Source organism: Mytilus edulis, chromosome 4, assembly GCF_963676685.1.
Source record: "Mytilus edulis chromosome 4, xbMytEdul2.2, whole genome shotgun sequence".
Lineage (NCBI taxonomy): Eukaryota > Metazoa > Mollusca > Bivalvia > Mytilida > Mytilidae > Mytilus > Mytilus edulis.
Genome location: NC_092347.1, coordinates 21,207,548 through 21,221,816, shown reverse-complemented (window position 1 = coordinate 21,221,816; position 14,269 = coordinate 21,207,548).

Here is a 14,269-nt window from a genome sequence, read left to right as displayed (position 1 = left end):
TTAGTCAGTTTTGACGCTATGATTAATATGTCAGCTATGTTATATCTGCTTATATTGCTTGTCGTCATTTACGTCATCTGATTTTGTTTAAATATAACATCAATTTGCTAACTTTACTTCCCTTATTCATACATTCTACATCTTGTCTTAAAAATGTCATGCGTAGGTATTGTATTATTATTATCATAGTTATTGTTATTTTCAAATCAAAAATTAATTATCAAGTGTTTTATGTTATATATATTAAAATATTTGGTTGCTCCCAGATAAACAAGACATCTCTTTCAACTGTCAAGTTTGAACATACTTTTTAATTAAGAAATATGTTTCAACAATTTGACCCATTATATATAATTAACTGAAAACTAATGCCATTTGAATCAAACCACGTGATTGAAAACTGCGGACAAAACAGCACATTGACTAGAGCATCAACAGCTTTGTAATGTATAAACTCTGAAAAACAAACAAAATAAGTCATTCTGTAATTGTCTCTTACCAATAGTTTCCCTTTCGACTAAGGAATACTAGTAATGATTAATTCAAAGTTACGCATTTGTTATTTGACCAGAGGTGATACACAAAGAGTCAAATTAAAAAATATTTTGCGAGCGAGGGTGGTAGAGTTTGGACACTGTCTCTTTGTACAAGTTGCAATGAAAGCAGCTACAGTTTCAGAGCTGAATCCATTCCACAGGTAACTATGTTGTATCTTTAATAAAAGCATCTTTACGAAACGTGCGTCTATCGCAAATTCAAAATTCTAATCCTGGTAACTATGATGATTTTATATAAACACGGAGAGGGATGTTATCATATGTTAAAAGAATAAAGATATTTCTTTTCTTAGATGTGAAATAATTAAAAATCGAGGACGTATTTTTTTGGGGCCTGACAGATGTACGTCTTACATCAATCCCGAAATCAATAAATGAGAAGATATTCATGGAAAAAAAAACCTTTCAACAACATGTCTTGTTACAATTATATAATATACATGAATTAAATACACAATAAAAAATACATATAGGGAGTTGAGAGCAGTGTACATACGATTTCTCATTCAGTATTGAAGAGGCCATTACACTGACCTGACCATGCAAAAAATATATTTATAGACAAAACAATGTCAAGCATAGAAGTATAGGCTCCATTAATCTATTTGGTTTAAGACATTTTAGCAAAAATGGCATTTCATGTTTTATCATATTTAAGAACACCGATTTACTTATCCCTTTCTTTTGATATTTTGCGATATTTCTAGTTTTCCAAATAACCCATTTCGTGATTAGAAGCACCGTACCTAGAATTTGAGAATAAGATGCATCTGCATTTTCATGACACCAAAAATGATACCCGTTTCCGATTTTTGTAACTTTTCGATATTTAATTTTGAACAAAATTCCTATATTTTCTGCCAAACGTCTTCCACCAGTTAACAATAAATAAAAAGATGAAATGGTGATTCTTGTGTGTAAATTATATTATGAAGTAACTTCCATTGAAGTTGTTTAGTTTTACTGTTAGCTAAATTCTTATTCAAAGTGTCCCAAATATATTCCCATGGTAGTTCCTTCCAAAAATGTAAATTCCACTTAAACTGACTTATTAGACTTGTATTATTCTCATAAAAGTATTTAATATCTTTAAGGCATATTTTGTTTTTTGGAATTAACGACAACTCCATTTTTTGTAAATTGACAAGAATTTATTATTGTTAAAGGTCTATCAGAATGACTTTGCATGATAGAATCCGAGGTGTTAACGAAGATTTATTGCGGCTAAATTTTGCTATTCAGTTACTTTTATCTTTAAGATTGTTAAAAATATCAAAAGACGTTTTGAAGATTTATTGTTTAAGTCCCATATATCTTTTTTTTTATTCCACTGGAGGCAAAATTTGCATAATATAAGGCAAGCCCCTTGAACTTGAATTTACAATTGCCGAATATATTTTCTTCTAAAAGGTCCTCTTTCGTGGGTTTTACGTAAGTCAATTCAGGAAATTAAAAGTTCTTTATTAAAGGAAAGTCACAACATACATGTAGTTCTGCTTTGTTGCTAAGATTTGAAGAAATAATAAAAGTATATTTTATATTTTTCGTTATGTTTCGAATTGTTGTTTTCTTCAAACGATACCAATGAGAAGCCATCGCACTAGTACATTGCTATGATTTTAATGACTATACTGAGGAAACCGAACAAGACCGTTTTCGGATCTGTTACATTTCATGAAGCACTCATTTAGGGAAAGATTATGCTAAAAGCTGCTTCTTTATGCTTTTTATTTGTTATTGTGGAATGGAAAAGTATCTATTATATTTTGATATTTGTCATTGAGTAACATTTTCTCATTTGGTGTAATCTGTATTGTCATAGAAATCACAGCTTTGTAAAAGTACGATGGTTACTCATTGGTAGCGTTTAAAAAAATAAAACAATTATATCATTACTATCTCATTGGTACAACTGTATAATAAGCCAAGCTTAATTGTCCTGTCGTGAAAACTGAATGTATAAAATTAATAATATACATTGTATAAATAAAACCACAGCCAAATATTAGATCCTGATGTAAAAATTAGTTCAGCAGCATTATCATTTTATTTGAAATCTGTATAACAAAGCAGAATTGTCAACTGTATGGATTCATAAAAATGTTTTTTACAGATGTCTGTTGTAGTTATTGAAACACTGGTCATTACATTAAATAAAGATATTTGTTTTATTGAATGTAAAGCTCCCATTATTCGCCCGGTTAAGGTAATGCTTTAGCTTGTTTTTGTTTGGTTGATTAGCTCTTTGTCGTTTGTATAATGTTTGTGTTTTCTACTAATTTTACCCCGAGGATCAATTAAGATGTTTCAAATATTTCGATTTGAAAAGTCATTATAAAGCAACGCAATCCACCAAACTCATTATATATTCTATGATTGTTTTGTATCGTATGTTAAAGTATCTTATTTCAAATTGGTGTTTACTATCTGACCTCACATTGTCAAATGCATTATTTACCAAATTGTCATATTTCTCGGTGATAAAGAATGTATCAACTAAAAAAAAATCTTTTTATTTTTGAGCTTCCCCGATATATTTTGAGTTGATCGTTTGTTGTCTTACAATCTTTAAATAAATAAATCATTCCAATATACATATTGTTAATAGGCAAGTATCAATAGCACTGAATCAATTCGTAAAAAATTATTTGAAAATTCATTTTAGCTATGAAAGGATTAAACCATATTGTTCTATCAAATAGATATAATAATATGTGGGATGAGTGCCAATGAAACAACTCTCCATCAATGTCATCATTTGTAAAAGTACACCATTATATATCAGAGAACTGTCTTCAACATGGAGCTTTGGCTCACACCAACCAGCAAGCTATAAAGGATCCCAAAATTGATAAGTGCAACAGGTATTTTTCTGTTTATGAACACATTGGTACAATAAACAATGTTAGTGTATGTGATTATTAGATCCTTGCTCCATATAAACAATGAATTCTCAACTTATTCATGTAACCTTTTTATGACCTTTTTGAAGACAATAACCAAATAAGGACATAAAATAAACAAGCAAATTGATGTTTATTTTAGGTAATATCAGATGACGTAAATGAAGTATAATTATAACTGTTATCAATATGTTTTTAAACCCTAAAGGAGAATGAGAAGGGCAACCTGTTAGCTTTGTTAGTAATTTTGGCGTTTAACTGTGGATTCAAAAAATCAAGATCAGTGTGTGATACGTTATCGTGTAAGACAAGACAAGATTTTTTGTATTCTAATTGTCTTATGTCAAGTAAATTTAGCTGGAAAACCCTTCATTTCCTCTCTGAACAATTGGTTTTTAATTTTTGATATTTCCACTGCATTTTTACACGATCTGTCATTTAGTATATAATTATATAGTTTGTTATTAGCCATTTCATCTGATATTGTACATGTTTAGAATAAACTTTAGTTCGCTAAGTAAATTTATTGTTCTGCCCTAATTCATTTAAGTCTACATCTGATATTTGTCTTTAAAAGGTCATGTAAAGTGATATAAAGATATGATTGAAACAAAACATGAATTGTTTATATCGAGCAATGAGTTCATAGTCACATGCACGAACATTGTTTCCTGAACAAAATTGATCATAAACAGACAAATACATTAAATGATTTGTTTATACAAAACATAGTTTGTTGATAAAAAAAAAACATTTACTGTTTTCAAAAGTATGAATTAATCGAAACATTAAGGATTTTTATTTTCCCAGGCAATGATTACCTTAGCCGTATTTGGCACAACTTTTGGGAATGTTTGGTCCTTAGTGCTCTTGAACTTTGTATTTGTTTTGGGTTTCTAACCTTTTGGATCTGAGCGTCACTGATGAGTCTTATGTAGACGAAACGCGCGTCTTGCATATAAAGTTATAAGCCTTTGCTAACTATTGATCCTTTCATAGATTATAAATATTATAAGAATAATTTCTTCCAATGCTGCAGTGCTAAGACAATAGTACATTGATAATTGCAAATTTAAATACACATGTATATATATTTGAAGAATGCAATTAACCAAAAGGCGATAAGACAACCAACGATCGAAATAGAATTAAAAAAAACGTATTAGAAGGTCTCCAACAAAAGAAAATAACCCTTGTTAGTTGATGTTGAAAAATAAGATGACTACAGGCATAGTCAATTGTCATCATAGATGAACCGTAGAAATTTGTCTATTTTCTGCTACCCTGTTAATTAAGAAAGAAAATTGAAATAGTGAAAAATTAGTGTTGGCTTTTGGTTTAGAAATAGATAAATATTGAAGGTAAATCTCTATGATTATTTAAAATTTCAACGGATAATTAAGTAAGAGGTGTTCTGCATTCATACGGTTTATTTTAATCCTGGAAGCATTGAGTACCCGTACTAATGCGATTTGTCCATAAAAAATGCTGCGGCATCATTTATGTTTAGCATTTTTTTAAATTCAAATGAGTACAATAATTTGAATTTGATTCTTTTTGTATCAGATTTGTTAAAGTGAAAATGCAGAACTTTAAAAGACTACAATTGTCGCCTATGTAAATAATTAATTCATTTTACCATTGAAAAGCCTTAATCACCAAGAGGTTAGAAAATTTAAAAATAGATGCATTCGGACATCAACATCAGGTTGTTAATATGAATGTTTTAAGTGGATACAGAGAATCAGAGAAAACATGTAAAGTTTGGGGGAATACCTTGGTTATTAATGAGAAATACATTTGATGTCATTTCAGTAATACTCCGGATCAGATTATTTGAAAATACAAATCATAAACAAACGCTAAAAAGCTGTTCAAATATGTAACAGTCTAAAGAAGACAAATATGGTATGGAATGACTGTTTTACATGATGATACTATATTAAATCTATTTGAAATGATTACTTAAATTTTAAGCAAAAAATAATTTAATGTCAGTACCGACATACTTGCGATTCTAGTGTTGGCACACTAGAAGAATAATAGTTCATCAACAGACCTATGGACCAAGTGGTAGTATGAACATACAATGCTACAATATTACTGTTCAAAGCAAACATTAGCTATTCTTCAAATGAATGTCTACATGCTTTTTTAAGTGATCACTTGCTTTTCAACTCTAGTTGTAGAATATTAATGTCTGTCATATTTAGTTTTTTTTCAAATTGTTTGGTTTTAAATTATATCATTATATTTCTCATTTGAATGGTATAATATTTTTCATGTAGTGGCATTTTACAGCCAAATGTACGGTATGGGTTTTTCTCTATGTCTTTCCTGAATGCCATACGGTTGTCTTTAATTGCTTACATCCAACTCATTACAAAGGTAGAGGATGTTTGGTTCATTGGCAATCATACCACATCTCCTGATATGTATAACAAATGTCGATCTTAAGTTGGACATCAATAGTTCTGTCGTTTGAAGATTATAATCAGAAACAAATAAATCCTTAAAATCGAACCATTACAGAAAAAGAAAAATGTAAGATATTATATCCGGAAGCACAAGTTGTGTTTCGAAAGTCTTCCATCTGGTACACTTTCATATACCAACATATATTCGATTACAGAGGAAGCTTATCTTGCAAATCAAATATGAACGTGAAATTGACATTTAAAAAGTAATATAACAAAAAAAAAAAGATCGCTACGGACAACTCATAACGGAAAGTCCAGAATCAAATGGCAAAATCAAAAGCACAAAAGCATCAAAAGTATGGATAGCAACTGCCATATTCCTGACTTGGTGCATGCATTTTCCAAAATAGTGGATAGAACCCGGTTTTATAGCTAGCTAAACCTCTCACTTGTGTGACAACGATGGGTGAACAAAACAAACAGACATCATTATGTTATAATCTTCATCACTATAATCACAAACAAATATATCAACCAATAAAAACAAAAAGACTTATCGACAAAGCGCATGACTTCATTTTCGTCTTTGTCATCTTGTCCTTTATTTTTGGTACTAATCATTTACCTTCTTTTGCCTGCTTGATATCGTTGTTGGAGTATGTATGATATGTCTATCATTATTATTATTATTATTATTATCATAAGTTTAAACAATATTTATTGAGATAAATCATCGCTTGAGATAATATATGTTTATCATAGGATTAAGAAACAAGCAAAGTTTTCTTATTAAAATTATAACAATAATCATAATTATTATTATCATTATTATTGATATCATATCAAATCAAAGATTAATTATTAAGTTGTTTTTTCTTTATCATATATCAATATTGTTGTTTCTACCAGATAAATACAATTATCGCTGTTAACTGTCAACATACTTTTCAATATAGAAATATTATTCCACAAATTTGACCCATTAACTGGAAACTAATGCCATTTAAATCATATCACGTGATTAAAAACTGTGAAACAAACAGCGCATTGACTAGAGCATCAACAGTTTTGTCAGCTATATATTCTGAAAAGCAAACAAAATAAGTCATTCTGTAATTTTCTCTCAACAGGAAAGTTTCATCTCAATTTATTAATCATGATTAATTCAGAGTTGAACACCTATTATTTGGCCAAAGCCAACACAGAAAGAGTCAATCTAGATTCTATTTCGAGCGAGGTAAATGGAGTTTGGACGCCGTCTTTTTGTGCAAGAGAAAGTGAAAGTAGCTACAGTAACAGTGCTGAATCTGATCAAAAGGTATGTTGTATCATTTGATAAAAATATCTTTAAACTGGGAGAGATTTTTTTCTATATTAAATGAATAAAGATATTATTTTTTTAGATAAACATGAGTGAGATCAAGGGCATATTTGTTTGGGGCACGAGAGATGTACATCTTAAATTAATCCCAACATGATTAAAAGGAAAGATATTTATAGACATATCCTGTTAATGACATCATAAAGTTTATATTTCCCTTTGTTTTAACGTCTTATCTCTGTGGTTTTGTCTAAAAAGTTATCAAAGTTACCAGGATTATAATTATGTACGCTAGACTCATCAGTGACGCTCATATTGAAATAGTTATATAGTCAAATAAGTACAAAGTTGAAGAGCATTGAGGATCCAAAATTACAAAACGTTGTGCCTAATACGGCTAAGGTTATCTATTCCTGGGTTAAGAAAATCCTTAGTTTTTCGAAAAATTAAAAGTTTTGTGAACAGAAAATTTATAAAAATTACCACATAATTGATATTAAAAAGAGATAAACAAAAAAGAAAATAGAATTGTTAAACTGGTTGATTGTGTGATCATTTTGTGCTAAAGGAGTGAGGGCAACAACTTCATGCACATATGGAAAGCGAAACCAAAAGAACATATCAATGTATCAATAACTGAATCATACGTATGTACAAAGAACTATATGAATACATATCTTAGACAGTTAAGGTAAAAAACAACTTAGTTCTGCTATGTGGCTCAGATTTGAAAAAAAAGATATAATAGTATTTACCTTTTTTCTTTCATATGTTCTATTTATTTACATCTATGATATTCATTATTATCTTTAAAGGATTGTTTACCATTCAATGTATCAAATAAGAATGAATTATCGTGCTGTGATACCTACGAGAAGCCATCGCATTCTTACATTGCTTTGATTTCAATGGCAATACTGAGTAAGCAGAACAAGAAAATGTTACTCAGCGACATATATCAATACATAATGGATAATTTCCCTTTCTACAATAACACAGAAAAAGCGTGGAGAAACAGCATACGGCATAATCTTTCAATTAACGAGTGCTTCGTGAAAAGTGGCAGATCTGTTAGCGGCAAAGTAAACTATTGGTCTGTTCATCAAGACTTTATCGACGATTTTGCAAAAAGAGATTTCAGGCGACGGAATACAAGACGAAGATCAAGAAAAAGTGTTGTCAAAACAGCAGATAGTTCATCAAATAAATTTAACACCAGGAATGATAATGAATATGTTCCTATGACATTTTCGCATATTGGATTCTCGTCATACTCCATAAACAGACCGCTAACGCATACAAACAATCACATCCCACGTCGTATAATACAGTCTCCTGTTCCTAGATTTGGAATGGCTAAAACGCAATACACGGCGCCTAGGCAGTCGTTCGGAAGCGATTTACATGTTCCTGTTGCTAGAAAATCATGGTCAGAATGGCAATTATGCAACTAACCATCCACAAACTGTACGTCTTTTGTATTCATTCCGAGCTCGAAGTCATCTTTTTATTCCTCTTGTCAGATATAGACAGCGTTTTATGATTGGTGATAAAAAAAGTTATGGAACATTATCAAGAGTGCATGTTTTTTTTTTATTTTCAGGTATTGAATGAATAATTATATTATGTATGCAGTATTGACTGAGTTAAGTAAAAGTACTAGACAATTTTCATATGTCTGCATCGTGGAAATTCATAATTGATTTGGGGAACTCATGATATGTTTATTATAATTCACCATACCTATCTAGGTACATCATAAATGGATTCAAAGATACTTGAGCTATTGGACTTAATATTAAGAGTATATGTATAAAATTCTTAAGTTAGAATTCAAATAATAGTGTTGGTATTTTATAAGGAACTATATGCCAAATGAACAAATAGGCAAAAAAGAATCGATTCTCAACACTGAATTATTTATGGAAATATTCTTTTGTTAATTTATACCAGCTTTTAATGAGTAAAACTATATTTTCTCAAGCAACCCCAATTACATAAATATGTTTTTCTGTTTATGATCATCATGGTACAATAAACAATGAAATAGTATTTACTGTGTTCGATAAATGTATAAAGTAAAAGTAAAGGTTATAAGGACAGTTGAATAAACATATGTGCTTGACAATAATAAAGTGTAATAACAGTAACCTTTGTCATTTTTTAGATCAAAATTTGGAGTCTTTATGTTATATTTCACAATCAATGAACCACGAAAAACTACCAAATTTTACCAAATTTTGAAATGGTCAATTACTTACCTGTCCATAACAGTCTTATCATTTAATTATTGATATAAAGAGTCTTCTTTTAATTCCTCACAGATTATGAATAGATGAAACCAGATTTTTTAATGAAACAAAATTACATATACATTTTTTCAGTTTATAATCATGAATATACAGTACACGATGTATGTTAGTGTACGTTTGAAAGCATGGCTAGATATAAGATATAGGTAGGAGTTTCTCAATATATCTTTAAAAAAATAATGAATTGATGTTTATATCAGATACAGTTAAAGAGCAATGTCACGAGAGGCGAAATATACAAAGGGAATACTCAAACTCATAAGGTCGGAGAAAAGTGACAATACCATCGCAAAATCAAACAAATGAAACCAACTGTCATATTCATATTTATTACTCAGTACAGGCATTTCCTTATGTAGGAAATAGTTTTAAAAAAAAAGAAAAAATTTACCCATGTTTTACAACTAGCTGAACCTATCACTTGTATGACAGTCGCAAACAATTTTATTATACTGGGAAAAAAGGTGTAAACAAATCAAACAGATATTTTAAAGTCAGACGGATGATACTAAAGAATATTCAAACAATAAGGCCATGAAAAATTGACAACATCATGGGAGTCTATTTCAGCTTGAAAAGATTGACAGTTAATGCTTCATTAACACAGTGTTTCCAGATGCAATTGTCGTATCACTTAGACAACGACACAGGGTCCTATGATTACAGGTTATTATCATCTAAGTAAAGATTTAAGAAAAATATATCATTTAATGGTAATAATTAATCCATATGTTTGTCTGTAGATGTATATGCTGCATTTTTTAAAATCTTAATCTCCAAGTCACCAACACACGCTGATTTTTATTGCGAAAAAGTACTGGAATATGTATATCGAAAATTAGCCTTTTGACACTCAGAACTCATGTATAATGTTCTCATGAGATTGGAACCTTTTTTAGCACTGAATTTATTGATTAGAATAAAAAACTTAACAAGTGACGTTTTGCTATACGTATACTAATAGTATTACAGCCTTTCTACAAGAGACACTTTGGCATTAGACAGTGTCATATATGCATAATTGTTTATAAATCATTCAGTTCTATAATATATTCACATATCATCGGACCGTACTGATAATACACTAAAAGGTCTTTATTTATTCTTTCTCACATGCAAATGATTAGAAATAAGGCAAAAGAACATCTATATATTTAACTGATGTATTGCACTCTGTCAGTTTCAATATAAAACAAAGTTAAAGTATTTGTAAAAATATATATAACATCTGAAATAATGTTTGCTCTACTAAACCAAAGATTAATAGCAAAAACAAATTGAAATGTTATAAATGTATATGATCAAGTTATATATACAGTTGGAAACGGTGCCTATATATCAGTCTCTATTCATAGATACAGATAAATGCCTACACCATAATTAACTTCAAACGCAAGAATTGTATACATAAACCTTAACTATGGTCAAATCTCTCAAATACTTGTGTTTCCTAAAACAATAGTGTACGTCGACGAAGAAAACGTATACAAAATGTACAGTACATTAACTAAACTTTGTCATCATTGATAGATAATTTGTATTTATTCAAAGCAGACAAATTTAAACACCAATCTAGGGAATGTTAAATAAGTATAGTCACCAATCAGAATTTGTTTTTTATTTCTGACCAGACGAATAAAAAGCGGAATTAAAACTCAGTCTGAATGTTAAAGACGTACAGTTTGTGGATGGTGCATTGGATGATTCTCTACATGAGGTTGAAAGCAAAACAGGAAATGAAGATCCACTGCCATACGACTGCATGACAGTCGGATATTGCGTTTTTGTTGTTCTAAATGTAGATACTAGAGGCTGAATAATCTGGTGTTTGTTGTGAAATTGTGTATGCATTAAGGATTCTTTCATTGAGTATGGATAGAATATAATTTTCGATGATGACATAGGTACATATTCATAATAATGTCGTGTGAAGAATTGATTAGATGAACTGTCGACAGTTTTTACAGAACTTTTTCTTACTATTCGTTATGCATTACGACGCCTGAAATCTCCTTTAGCAAAGATCTCTCTACAGGATAAGTGAATAGACCAATAGTTGCCTTTGTTTTTGAAATCATAGCTACATAAGAATGTGATGGCTTCTGATTTATATCACTGTAATATAATCCATGCTTAATTGGTCTATCTGAATATAACTGAATCTACAAAAATAAAAATCAACATTTCATATTATGAAACCAAAGATAAATATAAGAACATAATGAAGACATAATCATTTTCTATTTTTTTTGCAATCTGTGCAACAAAGCACACTTAGTTTGTCGCTTAACTTCAAACCGATTTTTCACATATGTTTGTTACATTTGTTATGCAGATATATTCTTATGTTTGAAATATAATTGATCTATGCTCTCTGAATAGTCAAAATCTTATCATGTTACCCAGACTATTTAGAAAAAACCTACCTAGACAAAGTTTAAGTTTCAAAAAGAAAAACATGCTTATCTGAAGCGGGCATTGCCAGTTTATCTATTAATTAATTATTGATTTTGAGATTATTATTAGATTAGAAAATTTTAAGACTTCATTGTTTTAAAATGACAAAACATACCTGTGTTATAGATTCATCACTGTTACTAAAGCTACTGTCAGTTTCACTCGTATAAATAGACGGTGTCCCAACTCCATCACCCATTCTTGAAATAAAATCTCGTTTAACTGTTTCTGGATATCCCATGGTCAATTGATAAATGCTGAACTGTGAGTTATTCATGATTCCACAATTAAGAGGAACAATCTCGTTGACAAAACATTACAGAATAAGCTATGTTGTTTGCGTTTCAGAATATATAGCTGGCAAAACTGTTTATATCTTAGTTAGCGCTGTATTTAAAATTGATACCATATATATAGACTGCAGAAAAAAAGACTCAAATGTATTTCGGAGATTGATCTTCAGTAATAGTTTTTGTATAAAATTATTGCGATTAAAATGGATAAATAATGAATGCATTCATCAGAAAAACAAACAAATCGTGCCATGCCTAAACTGGTTATTGTAATAAATGGAATAATTGTTAAGAATTTGATATTTTTATTGCTGTTAATGTTGATTTTTACGGAGTCTCTGGCCGTTTAATTGCTATTGCTTGGACAGTTTGTTATCGACTTATGATTTAGATTACCCCTTTTGTATTTTACGCCTCTCCTTTTCGTGTTGATTCTCTGCATCTGATTTTATTTAAGATAAAAATCTATTCTCTAGTTTGTTGTTTGGCCTTATTTATCAATCTAATACTTGGTTTCAAAATTATCAAAGGTTGAATTAAAATTTGTTATTTAGTGTTAAATTTGAGCAATTACTCCTGTTGTGTACTAAAGTAAGGTTATCATCAACATAAATTTCGTTTTGTTTGATAGTAAAATATGATTCCAAGTTTTATATGATTTTAAAGAATAAATTTTTTGAATTATTTGATGCTGAGATAATTAAGGACAAATTTTGTATTGTCTATCACAAAATTTTTTTTTTTTTTTTATTATTTCTGATGAAAATTTCAAAAAAGCCATGATTTTGAACTAAAAGCTGATAAAAGTTACTGTAATGACACATTATTATCAAACAAGCTAACATGTTAACAATTTTGTGTTCATAAAGAGAAAAAATATATTTATGAAATGTTATTTGTTAACATGTTTATTTTTTTACCTAATTATGTTACGAATAAGATGAAGAATATTATTATCACCAATTCAGTGATAAGAATCTATTGATGTAGTTGCTTATTTATTTGTTTGACATACTAGATGGATATCTTCAGTACAAATAGAGTAGACAACAAATGAAAAAAAAACTCATAACAAATAACAAAAAAGACACCGCGGAGGTTCCTGGATGAAAGAAAGAGTTTTACTTGTTGATAAGCTGTTAACGGATAGGAAAAAAATTAATCAAGTGTCGACATCACATTACATAAAGGACAGAATAAACACATTTGATTGATCCAGATTTGACACAGTTAATACAATGTTAAACAACATCAAAACTTCAATAACAGTAACCTTTTACAACTTCAAGATAATAGTGATAGATGTTTTTCAATATTGCACCATGAATGAACAACATGTATTTGTATGACTGGATGATATAACACATATATTGCGGTTACACAATTGCTTGAATTATATTTATCCGCCGAACAAACAAATACATTAATAAACGGACCACTGGCGCTGAAAAACAGACAATACAAATTGTAGAAAGAATAAAGAATATCAATTTCTAATAATACAAAAAGTATATTTTCAAATTTATATATGTGCGGATATTTGATAGGCCGCAGATAAAATGTTTAACCAGTTCCAGGGAGACAAACAAACCGATAGCCAAAAAGGATTGAAAAGAGCATATCGGTGACTCTATTATAATATAAGTGTCAAAACATCCCCCGTACGTGCAAGAGTGGACGGGACGGAGAACCCCCCTCTGTTTACACAGACCTCTGAAAACAACAGTCTCTCCTATTTTTTAAATGCAAACAACCTGAGTTACGTGTACTGCGGAGATGACACCTCCCCTCTGATACCAGAAGGGGAGGGGATTCCTCTTGATGACAAGAGTGAATCCTAGGACATTTTTTGATACTCTCCACTAAAGAGCCGGTAGCGTAGAGATATGCGGCAGAGGGGAACAGTTCCAAGTCCGTTTATTTTCTCCCTGAACCACCAAATGAATCAGGGTCTTATAAATCTCCATTCACCGCCAAAAATTCTCTGCGCTCAATTATCTGGTGGG